The sequence below is a fragment of the Pezoporus occidentalis genome, unplaced genomic scaffold, assembly GCF_034315485.1.
Source record: "Pezoporus occidentalis ecotype Australia unplaced genomic scaffold, CSIRO_AGI_Poc_V1 ctg169, whole genome shotgun sequence".
In the NCBI taxonomy this organism is placed as follows: Eukaryota; Metazoa; Chordata; class Aves; order Psittaciformes; family Psittacidae; genus Pezoporus; species Pezoporus occidentalis.
The window spans coordinates 593,256-607,328 of NW_026913521.1; the positions used below are offsets into that span (position 1 = coordinate 593,256).

Genomic DNA, 14,073 nt, shown 5'->3' on the forward strand with positions numbered 1-14,073 from the left:
CATCTAAAATCACAAGAAAATCTAAATAAATCAGCATCAGGAAATCTGCTGCGGGTGTTCATTCCTGCAAGGATGCGACCATTCCAACACTTGTCAGGGTCAGAGCACACAGCTGAGGAAATAGCCCGGGACAACTCTGCATTCCCGAGAGAATAAAACCAGAAGACACACAGAGTCACCCAGCAGGCAGTAGGAACAGGAGCAATGGTAGCATTACTTAACTATGTGCAATTTGCTCTCACTATCTTGATTTAAATTACACTGCCAGAAGAGACTGACAGTGTCTGGAATCAAATTGCTTAGAAAAGTGCCTCTTCAGAGGGAGAGAAAAAAATATGCCCAAATAACTTGAGCGCAAATGGTCTTGCAAGATGCCTATTGTGATCCGGGACAGCGGGATCGGGGGCTCATATTCATTAGAATAATGCTCAAGTAATTATGCTGAGCCAAATCCCTAACGCCCTGTGGTGAAACGGGGGGGTTGCAGAAACAGGGGGGTTGCACCACTGACTCTTCTACAGCGCACACATCAATCTGGGCCTCAACTCAACGTTTAGAGGAGGCACCAACAAACAAGAGCCTCTGATCCATTCTGCTTCCTTCGCTCCTCCACATCAGCATGGGCTCTGGGGACCATCTTCAGGACGATGGGTTTCTTCGGCTGGGTGAAACCGTTCGTGTCCAGAACCAGCAGGATCTTGAGCAAGAGATAAAACCAAAATAGCCATATAAGCTGGGAAAAAGGACATTCACGACACCGACAGGACCCCTGCAGCCCGCATACACCGTGGCCACCTCTTGTTTTCAATGCATTTCCTAACTTACAGGTGTACTTATAGTAGGACTATTACTATTACTCATGCAAAGCAGCTATGATTTGGGGTTTAATAGCCCTCAGCTCTTGAATAAACTGCGTAGTGAATTCTGGCTTTAACATGGCATGGTGCTAAGAGCTTGGTGCGCTGATAAATAGGCTACACACAGAGAGGAAACCCAGCCAAAATCCATCTGGGAGCTGCAGCTGAGGAGGGACACGCAGTGACGTGGTTAATGCTGAAGTGTGTAAGCACTAAGGGGAACTAGATCGTAATGGGAGCTGGAGGAGAAATAAGCTCTCCAGAAAGAATGAAACTAAGATTGCTGCTCAGGCTGAGTACCAAGGAAAAAGCGATGGGCTCTCATGGGATAGGCTGGAAATCTCAGTCAAAGGAACACTGAAAGCGGGTGTTCAAGGGAGTCATCTTGCAGAGGAGGGAAGAGTGTTTTATCAAGTGTCCTCCACCAATTCAATCCCAGCTCTCCTTCTCTCCATCAAGACAAGGGTGATACACCCCCAACCCAACAAGCTACATTAACATCCCCACATCCCAGTAAGCTTTGTTTCAGGAAATTTAAGTAGTGTGGGTCAGAGCTCAATGTGCCATCAATGAGGAGCGAGGGGAGGCTGCAGCTTCTGTATGTATCTATTCCATGGGCATGCTTCAGCATGAATTTCCCCCTCCCACTCTGATCTCATGTACACGACATCTGTAGAGAAAAGGGCTGAAAGAGCCCCCATAAACCTATGGGCACCAATAATACAATACATATTTAACGTGTCTCCTTTTAATTAAAGGCAGTTATAAAAAGAATCAATTTTATGGATTGCAGAGGACTAGGAAAATGTCATTAGACTTGGGGGAGGGTGGATAGGTCACTGCATTGTTAATGGACTATTACAGTCTTTCACCTCCAGGTTACTAGTTGAGCTGCAATCTGAATGTGCAGATATTCCAGCTGAGCACCCGTGCCAAGCAATAATTCAATAAGGATTCTTCTGTTTCTTACAACAAATGTCCTATGAATACACTTGCTGTCCCCTCTGCTCTGATTTCCCAAGCTCGCCTCGTGAATGAAAGGTATTAACGGCACAGCCTTTTGCAGCAGCCAGTGCAGCAAGCCAGGACGGGGCTGGAAGCTAGCACCAAAAATAGAGCTACCTGCCTCTGAGCCACAGGGATATGCCATTATTTGAGGAGGATATTCCCTTTCTGCTCTCTGCAGCAAGGTCTCCCTAAGCCTGGTCAAGGCAGACTGGCAGTGCACCCCTGGGGAGCGAGAACCCCACAACTTAGGTGCACCCAAAGGGAAGCAAAGGACTGTAGGGATTTCAGCCTGACGTGTTCCACCAACATTAAATTTGCTCCTCTAAAGGCTTAAAAAAATGTATCAGTAACTCGTGGTGAACCGTTTAAATTGAGGGAGAAGATTTAAATGCAGTTATTCCCGTACGCCCCTCCAATCCCCAGTGAAATCTTCCTCCCTGATCTCTGCATGAAGTAGTAAAACCCAAGTCTGCAGACAAGGTTCAGTGGTTCTGAAGCTAGCAGCCTCTGAACTCCCGGGGGGGAAGAGAGGGATTTCATGTGCATGAGAGACAGATCCACATTTGTCCTGAGATGGATGCAAAAGAAACTGTAGAGAATCATCTCAGCAGGACTAAAGGGCAGATAATGAAACACATCATCCCATATCCTCACCCGCCTGTCTTTGCATGTTCTGAATGAGAAGTTTTGCAACAGGGCAACCACAGCCACTTTCATGATGAGGAGAGCAAACCTCATTCCTATGCAGTTCCTAGGGCCAGCCCCAAAGGGCAGGAAGGCGTAGGGCTCAACAGACTCTCTGCTCTCTTTACTGAACCTGATTACAACAACACCAACAAAAAGAGAAGTTAGAGCTGTGGTTGCGCAAGGTTTCGGTTCTGTGGTGATGAGGGGTCTGGGAAGGCAAAAGCTTTTTGTGTTTCTGTGCATATTAGAAGAATCAAGCAAAGTCCCTTAGTTCTGTCTCAGTGGACACCTTCTGCCTCTGCTTTTATCCTGCTGCTTGGAGCTGGTTGTGTGTCTCCCGGTGCATCGGGTGAACAGGGAATACCTGGAATATGCTAATGGGTTTTGTAACTACTCTTTTCTCAGAACTCCCTCTCAACTGCAAAAACTGAACCCAGATTTCAAACCCTAAGCCTCACAGGTCTGCAGCTTCGCATCTTCCTTCCCTTTAGATCAAAGCACTGAGTGAACACAAAGATGTTCTCCCCCTGCATGACTAAAGGCAGGCTTGCTTTTGAGACATGCCAGCCGGTCCATTCCTCATCATGAAAAACAGGGAAGAACAAGCAGTTTCACAGGGAAATTTGCCACTGAGCATTTTCAGTCATACTTCTTAGTGATCAGTTATTTTTCATGTCAGAAAGCTTTTCATTCCCAGTGCACGAGGTCCAGGTACAAACCTCAGCCACGCTAAATCAGCAGCGAAGTATCTCGCTGCTGAGACACCGGCACATCCCTCTGATGAACTCCCAGCAAGCCAAGTGATCCCTAAAGGGCTCCTGCCCAGATACCCATGCCCAGTAACAGGCCCATTGCCAGAGTACTCCCATTTGGGTGGTTCCCTCTGCATTCAACACAAGGTGACCATAGGGGTCCATAGGTGATTTCAGCAGCAACCATCTCCCTTCCCAACTTCTGCCTGATACTGCTATGTTTTGTCCCAGAGATCACCACATCCCCACACTGGGGTTAGCTTCCAGGGGTATTTCAGCTCCTGGTGCAAGGGTACAGATGTGGTCCTGTGCTCTCTGGATCAGCCCTCAGCATCTTTGTGGCCACCAGGTCTGCCTTGGGCTATTGCTTCATTTCACAGGGTCTGTCAGAGACTCCTAAGCAAGGATTGTTTCATGACTTGAGCTGAAAAATCAAGTTTTATTTCCTGCCCATCTTTGCCCTTCCACTGCTGATTTGCATGGCATCGTGCCAGTCACCCAATGGCTCTTGTTATAATATCTGGCCATAAACCCCTCAGTGTTACAGCTGCTGGGAGCTGCTCTCACTGTTGCTGCCTTCAATGCAGTTAATTAAATTCCATGCACAGTTTATGGATGTAGATCATAAAACTCCCCTCATGCTAATGCTGGGACTAGATGTCAGACAATGATAAATGCCTAATTTAAATGTTATAATCACGCATTCCCCACTTTCCCTGCCATTTCCACTCCCAGGGCTAAGGTTGAGCATGCAGCATTCCCCCCGCCTCTCCCATCACCTCTCAGGCCTGAGCTCCTCCAGCTCCAGCCAGTATGCCGGGTCACCATGCAGCATGTAGGCTGGGATCATGACCACCATGTGCTCTGGAACAGTCACACCATTGTGCTCCATGGTCTTCTTGCAGACCCTGTCAATTCATTCACCACCCTCAAAGCCGGAGGGATTCATTCAGCACCATATCGAGGTACTCCATCTGTGTGATGGCATTGTATATACATGGGAGCAGCCTGGGAAGAGGAATCAGGATGGTTGGGAACATGGGACTTCAGCTGCCACCCCAACAACCCTGTGATGCTTCTGCTCCACACACTACAGTCCAGAGGAGGGGAAACCTCAGAGCCAACATCTCCTCCATTCTATCTTGTTTCCAACCTGCCTTTTGGTACAACCCCAGCATCTCTCCACCTTCCTTTTCCTTGTTGGGCAGGTACGTATTGATCTCATCCTGGAGTCAGGGTGGGTGGCCAGGTTGTATGATAAATACCTGAGCATGGAGCTGGGGTCTCATAGCCAGCAAAGACAAGAGCCTGGGCCAGAATATCCTCATCACTTAAGGCTGAAAAGATGCATAAAAGCACATGCAAGAATCTGGAAACTACAATTTTGGTCATTCAGGATCCCACTTGTCAATCTAAGCAGTGTTATCCATGTACTTAACAGTTGGTAAAGGAAACATCCAGCTAACCTTCTGGTACCACAAAGGGGTGGATCTGTTGTACAGCCAGAAAACTGCTGTCGAGACCAGCAGTGTTACGTTGCTCTCTTCAAGAGCAGAATCGAGGTATGTGCAGCCCAAGAAAGTCTCTGCTATCTTCTGGGACATATTCCAGGGAAAGTTAGAGATGAAGAGATGTCCAGCAGCTGCTCTAAACCATGAGGTGAGCTTTGTGCTGCCGAGAGCTTAGTAGCCCTGAGCATATTGTGGCAGTGCTAGTAAGGACAACTCAGGATTTAACACTGGTCCTGGAGTAGCGTCCAAGCGCTGCCAGGATGCAGCCTGTGGTGCAGGACATCATGCAAATATCCTGCCCTGGCACCTCAAAGTTTACAAGCAGCCTGCTTTGATTGAGATTGATGGGCTGGGACTATGCCTTGGCTGAGCCATTACTTTCTAAATCTAACAGTTTACCTAGGATGAGGGACAGGGAAGAGCTCAGAGATGAAGGCACACACAGCATATGTGCTTTGTGTGCATTATGAAATACAGCCAATGAAGCTGGCCTTGACAAGACAAAAAATGGGAGTAAGGAGATACTCACCCTGTTTGCTTTTTGCTGTACAAACAGACCTCAGGATTTATCACAGGAAATGGGATGTAATAAAATAGAGTTGATATGAAGATAGGCTGAGAAAGTTGGGGCTGTTCAGCCTGGAGAAGAGAAGGCTGCGTGGAGACCTCATAGCAGCCTTCCAGTATCTGAAGTGGGGCTATAGGGATGCTGGGGAGGGACTCTTCATTAGGGACTGTAGTGACAGGACAAGGGGTAACAGGTTAAAACTTAAACAGGGGAAGTTTACATTGGCTATAAGGAGGAAGTTCTTTCCTGTAAGGGTGGTGAGGCACTGGAATGGGTTGCCCAGGGAGGTTGTGAATGCTCCATCCCTGGCAGCGTTCAAGGCCAGGTTGGACAGAGCCTTGGGTGCCATGGTTTAGTGTGAGGTGTCCCTGCCCATGGCAGTGGGTTGGAACTGGATGATCTTAAGGTCCTTTCCAACTCTAACTATTCTATGATTCTATGACATCCAAAACTACCACAAGTTGCAGAGCTTCTGGAATCAGTGCTGCTCCTTCCTCAGGATGCATCCACAGTGAAATGAAATGGGGAAGAGAGCACAGCTACCCCATTTGAGCAGAGCAGAGCACAGCTACCCCCCTGCTGCGGAACGTACCATGCCCATGACCACGATGGGGTTTGTCTTCATAGCTGACAAGGGGTCTATTGCTGCAGCATGGAAAAGGCTCTCCAAAACGGCCCTTTCCCCACACTGAACACAAACTTTCCTGCCAGCCCCACACAGTTACTCACTCCTGTATGGTCATGATCTCATCCTTGGCCACTTTCTTCTCAATGTTTTTCACTAGTTTTTCGCCGTAGTGATTAATGATAGGGGACATCTGAAATGCAAACCAAAGCAGAAGGCACTTCTTGACTCTGTTACCTCCATCAAAGAAGGCTGGGCAGTTCCCCCATTTGAAGGGAAGGGCTGCACTCAGAAATGGCCCAGTGCTCCTCCAGCTGTGGCAGTGGCCTCTACTTTACCTCCTTCAGCTTTCCACTGATGAAGGTTGGAGACAGCACAGTATGAACCCTTTTCCGCTTCTCATCTTCAGCCATGCTGATGGCTGACCCCAGGATCCCATTGAAGCCAAAGTTCTGCGCAGGAGGAATGTTACAACAAAAGGGACATGGCTATAAAAGGAGATGGGTGAAGATTTCCAGCCCCCTTCTACACCATAGAAACATAAACCAAAAGAGACCCACCAACAGCTGTGACTTAGCCCCTGAAGTCACATCAGCTCTACCTCAACCAGCTAACATAAGTGTTAAGAGTCATAAGTGACATAAGCTTTAGGGTACATCCAGGCTGATGTCCCGGTGTCCCAACCAGAGTGGCCTCTACACCTTCCAAGCAGGGTTTTATTGTTGATACCATCAATACACAGCAACTACTTGCTGAAGGGCTCAAAGAACACTTCCTTTCTTGCTGCAAGCACTCTGTGATGGAGAGCAAAGCACGGGGCTAAATACCTACCCAGCGATTAGTGAAAAGAGTGTAGCACTCTTTCACCAGGATGTTTTTGATGAGGATGGGATCCAAAACGGCCAGCACAGGCTGCCTGCCATCAGAAATCCTAAGCCAAGAGAAACACACAGTCAGACCATTGCTCACGGTCAGTTAAAGCATAAGCAGCCTACTTTGTGGCCAGAGCCATGCACATCAACTGCTGCAGCCCAAAGCGTTTGAGCCAGCTGAGTCCTCTCTGACAAAACAGCCAAAGGGATGATGCTGAAACTGGTTTATTATGTAGTAAAAGAGGAGAAAGGGAAAGAAAGTGCCAAACCCAGGCAGCAGGAGCACTTCTAGCAGTCGTCTGAGTTGCCAAAGCAGTGTGGGTTTAGATAAAAGGCAGCTTTTGCCATAACACTGATGCCCTGCACTTGGGCTGTGTGAGCTGTTTCCACAACTGGAGTCAATAAACCCACACCTAAGAGTCTACGTGCAGGGTAAAGAGATTTCCCTGCCTGGCCTAGGAGGCAATGAGAGGGGAAAAGCTCATCTGTCTCCTCCGTTTGCCAAACAACAGAGTCAGAGAAACTTAAAAGCCACAGTGTGGGCTAAAGAGCAGGGAGCTTTGGTCGGCAGCTGAGGGGAGCTGCTGTCTTCAAGAGGCTTGAGAACATTTAATCCTTCCAAAGAATGCACTGGATGTCATGAAGCCTCCCAGGGTCTGTTTTTGCACAACAGTTTAGCTTCGGCTTGAGAGGGTCTCAGTAGAAACAAGGTAAGAGGCTCCTGCACAAAACCAGCGCTGTGCAGGGAGCAGGGAGGCAGGTTGAAAGGTAGCTCATGGTAGCTACCTTAGCTAGTTGAAAGGTAGCTCATGGTTGAAAGGCAGCTACAAGGCTGTGGGAGAAGCAGGGAGCAAGATGAAAACCACTGTGGCAGCCTGCAGTTTGCTTTCTGCTCAAGACAGCCAGAAAAGCAGCTTCAAAGGCGTGAGGCTCAGTGTGACACTGAGCAGTGGAGGGTGTATTCAAAGCTTAGGCAAGCAAATGATTCCCTGAACTGGTCACCGTTATCCAAGCCCTGCACCCTGCTGAAATCCCAGCAGGAGAGAAGCCTTGGAGAGGTGGCTGGAGACTTTGCCTGTGGTGAACCTGTATTTTCATTCAGTACAGGATTACAGTGCTGAGGCATGGAGGCAATGTACCTCTTTCCATTGTATTTCAGGGCCATGGAGCACCCCCAAATGGGCAGTTTTGTTCTGCAAAAGGAAACTCACCCCCAGATTTTGCCATACTTTTCAAAGCACTTCTGATCAAACTCCAGGACTCCCTGCAAAAGAAGCAATGAACAGTTTGCCAGCGAGGAGTGACTAAAGCAGGGCACAGCTGGCAGGGCCATATGCATCCCACAACCCCGGTGTAAGCGGCAGAGGTTGGGGTACCTCTTAAGCATCATATAGACATAGGGGACATTTGTGCAGGAAGGAAAAAGAGATCATAGAGGGAGGGGAGAAAAAGCACTTTCAACTTCCACTAGCCATCCTGAGCTACAATTGCAATGAAAACAAGGTACCACAGGGTACACAGTTTCAGTGTGAACAGTTAGCAGGCACAACTAGATACCATGGGGTCCTTTCACCTTCATCTCAACAAGTTAGTGCTGCCACTGCCTTGTTCTCACGAGAACTGCACTCACAGTTACAGACCTGGCTTGGTGATGGCTTTTTGGGTTTGCTTTGTTTCCATTAAGGTTTTAACTGATGCTACAGGTAAGGATGAAACTTATGGGACACAACATTCACCATGCATTAAACCATTAGTAAGAGATTACCTGCGTGCTGTAAACCCAGCAACCACAACCTCTTTCATTGAAGCTAATATATTTTGGTGTGCATTTACAGTCAGCTACCTGGGACCATCTACTACCTACTTACTTGGTAAGGTGTGGGGACTTTGTAAGATTTGAGTTTTATTTAGAAACCTATTTGTCTGGCTAAGTCTCAGGCTGGCCCATCAGCAAGCGGCTTTAGTGGGCATTGCTGGGGCTAATTCAGCCCTCCCCATGGGGATGACACAAAGCACATGCAGTTCTCAGGGATTAGCAGTCTCAAGCATCTCTCCAATGTTTTTCTTTCTTTGTTTCCAACAGAATTCCAGCTGCTGGTGAGCAGGTACAAACCCAGGGAGAAACTAACAGCTGAAATTACAAAGTAGGTGAAAAATACAGCACACCTCATTCAGGTCAACCTGAATTTGTGCATTCTCTGTGTGCTCAAATTGCTCCCTACCTGAAAGCATCGTTTCCATCTCACTGCATCAAGGGCAGAGGAAAGAGATGCGGTAAAAGAGCACCAGCTACAAATAAGCATCTAAGACAGCTTCGGAGCAGCGGCAGCTGCTGGTACTCACATGCCGGTACTCCAAGAAAGTTCCCCAAAATGGAAGTGGCCGTGGCCCAGGAACACCCAGCTCCTTGAAGGTCTGGAGAGGCCATACGCCATAGCTGCCAAGCAAAGAGCATGTGAGATGCATTTATGCAATGAAAAGAGAATATCCTTCAGCCTGAGCACAGGGAACAGCTTTAATAACTGGTTTGTGTTGCCCAGAGAAAGATGGAGTTAGGGACCAGCTGAGGACAGTCCTGCAATAAATGTAGGATCATGTGGGGTGCAAGATAAGTGGGGGTACATTGTGATAGAAGACAAGGGCTGAGCGGAGCTGCAGTCCAGCTTAGGCAAGCACAGCGTACCTGGGCACATCAGGGCTTTATCCAGGGGCCTCATTTTGTTCCCCAGATCAGACACCAGTGACTCAGGTGACTGAGGAGGGATCTCAGAGGGATTAAGTTCTCAAGCTGAGACCTGCCCTTGTGTTTGTCTTTGCAAAGACCAACTGTGATGCTCAGGTGGTAGGGCCACAGCAGCCCAGCAGCCGAGGAGGGACATAAATTACAACAACAAAATGAACTTTTTTGCCTGTATAGCTCACTACAGCTCCCCTGAGCAGCATAAGCAAAAGGGCAATTTTGCCAACATTACTATTTAAACAAGGGATTCTGCTGGCACAAGCACGCAGGCAGACACAGACATCACCCGCTGCCCTGCTCCCAGCTTGCAGAACCCAAGGACACCCTGTCCCCTTTGCTGCCAGCCGGAGCTTGATGTGGTTAAGAACACGGAAATCCCTTCTCCTTTTGGATCTGATGAGAACACCAAACAGATCAGGAAGTTCTGCTTTAGTTGCCTCCCCCCCAACCCATCTTCCTTCTTCCCTTCCAGGTGGCAACGGGAAGGCACAGGGAGCCCTGGAGCCCCCCTTTACCAGCCTTTGGCTCTGCCCTGGAAGACTGACGATGAGGTTTTGACACTAATCATGTACTTGGGCACTTCATACAGAGGGTGATGACCCCAGTCCCTCCCCAGGTGCAGGTACATGGTTCTCCTCCTCCCAGTCACACTGAGGGACCAGTCTCTACTCACGGGACCAGGAGGTTAAAGAAAAGGATGAGCAGCAGCCAAGTGACAAGAGAAAAGTTTGGCATGAGGTCCATTGCGCATCCCAGCCTGCCCTGAGAGCATCCGTCTCCTGTGAAGCCTGGCCTTCAGCCACGGCCAAGCTCACACGACAGAGAAGGAGAAGCTGTCTTGCTTGTTGGTTGCTCAAACTTTAACCCTTGGGCAGGTTCCTCCCTGGATTGAGATGTCAATAAGATGCCCAGCTCCGAATGTCTTGAGAAACTGCTGAAAGGAGAGATTTTACAGGAGGAAAAGTTAATACAGTGTGTCAACTCCGTAACTCCTTTCTCCTGCCTCAGGCCCAAGCTCTATGGGCTTCACAGGGGACTGCAGGGGAGCCCCTGGCTGTTTCTACAACAGCAGTGATACTGAACCAGACCTGCTCCTCCTTACCCTGTCCAGTCTTGCTTTTGCTGGCTTCATCCCTTTTATTGAGGGGTATAATTGGGAGAGCTAAGGAATTGCTACTGTCCCCCCTAACCCAGCTCCTGCTCCCGGCTCCCTAACCCAGGTTTCTGGCTGTGCGGATGTACTTTCCCTTGTGCCTCTCCCTCCCATCTCCATTTACCTTTTCCTCCTGCACCTCCTCTTTAGGGCCCAGGAGATAAGGGGCTGGAGGAGACAGACTGGCCGGGAAACACTTACCTAGGTTGAAAGGGGTCTCTTATCCTCAGGATCACAGACTCAGTGGGGAGAAGGATGAGGTCCTGTGGCGACACAACCTGTGCTTTCCCCTGAGCCGATGGGAGTTCTGCCAGGGTCCCACTGCCTGGGTTAGTGGTTTTGCTGACCAGGGCTGGGGCATGGGGCTCACCGGGAGGTCAGCCAGCACCAATGCTCCCCAGCCACGGTGCTTAGGGATGGGTTCCCATTTCCCTTTTACCCCAAACATTGTTTGTTCTTGGGCATCGCACATGATGACTTCTGTTGTTTCACTGTAGGCAGCTCAGCATCCTCCCGCAGACACACACGTGGGACCAGCTGCTTTCTACCAGAGAGCAGGATAAATCCCTTACACCTATGAGCAGACTATGCTGGTGGGCAGCTGCAGGGATGGGTCGGGACATGGCCTTCTTTGCCCCCATCACACTGGGAAGGGCCATGAGTCTCCTTCACGCAGCCCAGCTTGGTCCCCTTCCCCATGTCCTCTGAGCCCACCAGCAGACCCTCATGGATGAGGGGAGATAATAAGCAGCCAAAGACCCCACATACGCATCAGTCTCCTGCGCCAGGGTTTGCTCTCCTGCGCCAGGGTTTGCTCTCCTGCCTTTGGCACACTCAGCCTTGAAGAAACACAAGCACACCATTGCCTGAATCCACAGATCTCAGCAAATCATAGTTGATAAGTAGTCCACCTCCCACCTAAAATTGCTGCCACGGCTCAGAGCTGCAGGTGGGGTGATTCTAAACACTCACTGTCACATACTTGTATACAAATTGAATGCATTAAAGTGGTGCTTTTACACTTCCACAGCCCTTTCGACCAAATGCTATGGTAGAGGATATACTTACAGAGGCTGTTTTTTTAATGTCTGTATCACTGAAATGACACCCAGGAGGGATAAAGCAGAGGGGAAGGTGCTCAGATCATGTTTCCTGGCAACATTTAAAGGGTTTTAGCATTGTGGGCAAGCAAACCACGCAAGAGTGCTGCAGGTGAGGCTGCATTTTCTAAGACAAAGGGAGAAGATTGCCCAAGTTTGAGCTACACAGCTCTTGCCTGCCCAAGGCAGGGAAAACATCTCTTAGTACTGAAAGGGGGAGTGATGAATGCTCCCCACTGCCCTTGTGCAGCAGATGTGCTAAAACAAGCGCAAAATCACAGCAGCAGCAGCAGACTGGGTTGGTATCAATGCTTCTCCTAATTTCACCTGTTTCACAGAATTGTTACTCCCCCCCCATTTCAGATAATAACCTTAATAGGAATTGTCTCAGAAAAAGCTCTTAAACCCCATTGTTAAGTCGCATTAATGGCTTTCAATGGCTTCTTCAATGCACTGGGCTACAGGCACAGAGATGGTTTATAGCCCCTCTGATGCTTCCAGGGTTAATGATCTGTATTTGTGCAGGGTCCAGAGTAGTCAAAGGGAACCTCCTTTTCCAGGCCATGCCCAGACATGGCCTCAGACCCTTTGACATCTCCCTTCTTACTGACACCAACATGGTGCCATTGCTTTCCGCATTAGTAAGAAAACCCAAGGACTCTAAAGAGGCTTGTGGGAGCCCTGGCGATATTCACAGTGCATAGAAAGACTATTCTGACACCATGGAGACAGGAGTGACTTAGTGTGACCCACGTTCTCCCCATGGCAGGGTCTCCTATAGTCCTGGACACTGCCATGGCCCCACATGTTCGTCCACTGGCCATCACACAGTCCATTGCACCGCGGTGACTCTTGGCATGTTTGCTCTTGTCACACCACCCTGACAGCAATCCGGGTTCAATATTGACCCACATGACATCGACCAGTCCTTATCGCAGCAGTGGCAGGGAGCTTGGCTTTCATGTGCTGGATACTTTCCCTGGGTTTGTGTTCCTGTCCTCAGCACCCTGCTGCTGTGGTCAGCACCCTGCACTCCTCTGCACCAAGAGGGGATGTGTGGCCAAGCAAGGTAGGTGTGCGGGGATTCAAAAGCTGATGGTCACCATGGTTAACATGAACAGAAGGGGAGTTGAGCTGTGGTATCTGGCCATAGTTTTAGCTGCTATATTGTAGACTCAAAGATTTTCCTTTCCTCCACATGCTGTGGAGAAACCCATGTTGTAACATACGATAGCCTCCTAACAGATACAGCAAAACGTCAGCCTTGCTAAAAATCAGGCTTTTATTCACCGATTGTCCCATCTTTAACAATTCTCTTCTCGTGTTCCTCTTGTCCCACAAATGGGATAATGAGCTGTTTATTTCTGGCTCTTCCTTACAAACCTTGCTCTCAATGAGCCTCTTGAAAGGACTAAATGGGCAAGCACCAGATGTACAACTTCCTTGAAGAGCTCCAGCAGCCGAGGGATGACGGGGGGCTGGCACTGCTTTCTGCCTGCCCTCTCGCTGAGCCTGAAACCACACAGTGCTTCATGCCTGGCTATTTCTGAGACCTCCGCAGAGAAAAAGCACCACGTTGCTCCTTTCATCCAGCAAAGCTGCTGAATCCTCCTGTAAGCGTCAACAGCTGAAACCCATCTCCCTTTCACTCCTCTATAATTTCCAAGAAAGGATGGAAAATGACAAGCCACAATCAGTGTTACAGCATAAAACCAATCACATAAACACAGAGGGGACAGTGCTGTGTGCACCCCCCACACACTTGGACACCAGCTCCTCCAAGGACAGCCTCTCCTTTGCCTGCCAGAGAAGAACTTCTCTGTCTTTTCAGGCCTCCCAGCTGGTGGCTCGGGCTCACTTGTAAAGCAGCCAGTGCTTTACAGAAAGAGAAGTGGCACTGACACATTTGCAATGACCTCAATTTCTGCTGAGCCTCTTCCAGATCAGAAGTCAAGCCAGAATAAAACAAAAGTCATGATGCAGCCCTGAAGACATGAGCTTTAAACACACGACATACAGCCCTTTCTACCACAATCCACTTACCTCCAAGCCCACCCTATCTCATAGGGACACATGTTAAAGCCAGCCCAGTGGGTGTAATCCATCTTAGAGCCAGGATCTCTGCTCAGCCAGACCCAGCACTCAGAGCAGCATCATTGCTCAAAGGCAGAGTTTGGTCCATCTCTTCTCTGGTGCCTGG

General features: G+C 49.0%; 1 pseudogene; it reads right to left on the reverse strand.

Moving 5' to 3' along the window:
• Positions 1–500: 500 nt before the first annotated feature.
• LOC134161076 (cytochrome P450 3A29-like) lies at positions 501–10,652 on the reverse strand (annotated as a pseudogene).
• Positions 10,653–14,073: the final 3,421 nt, after the last annotated feature.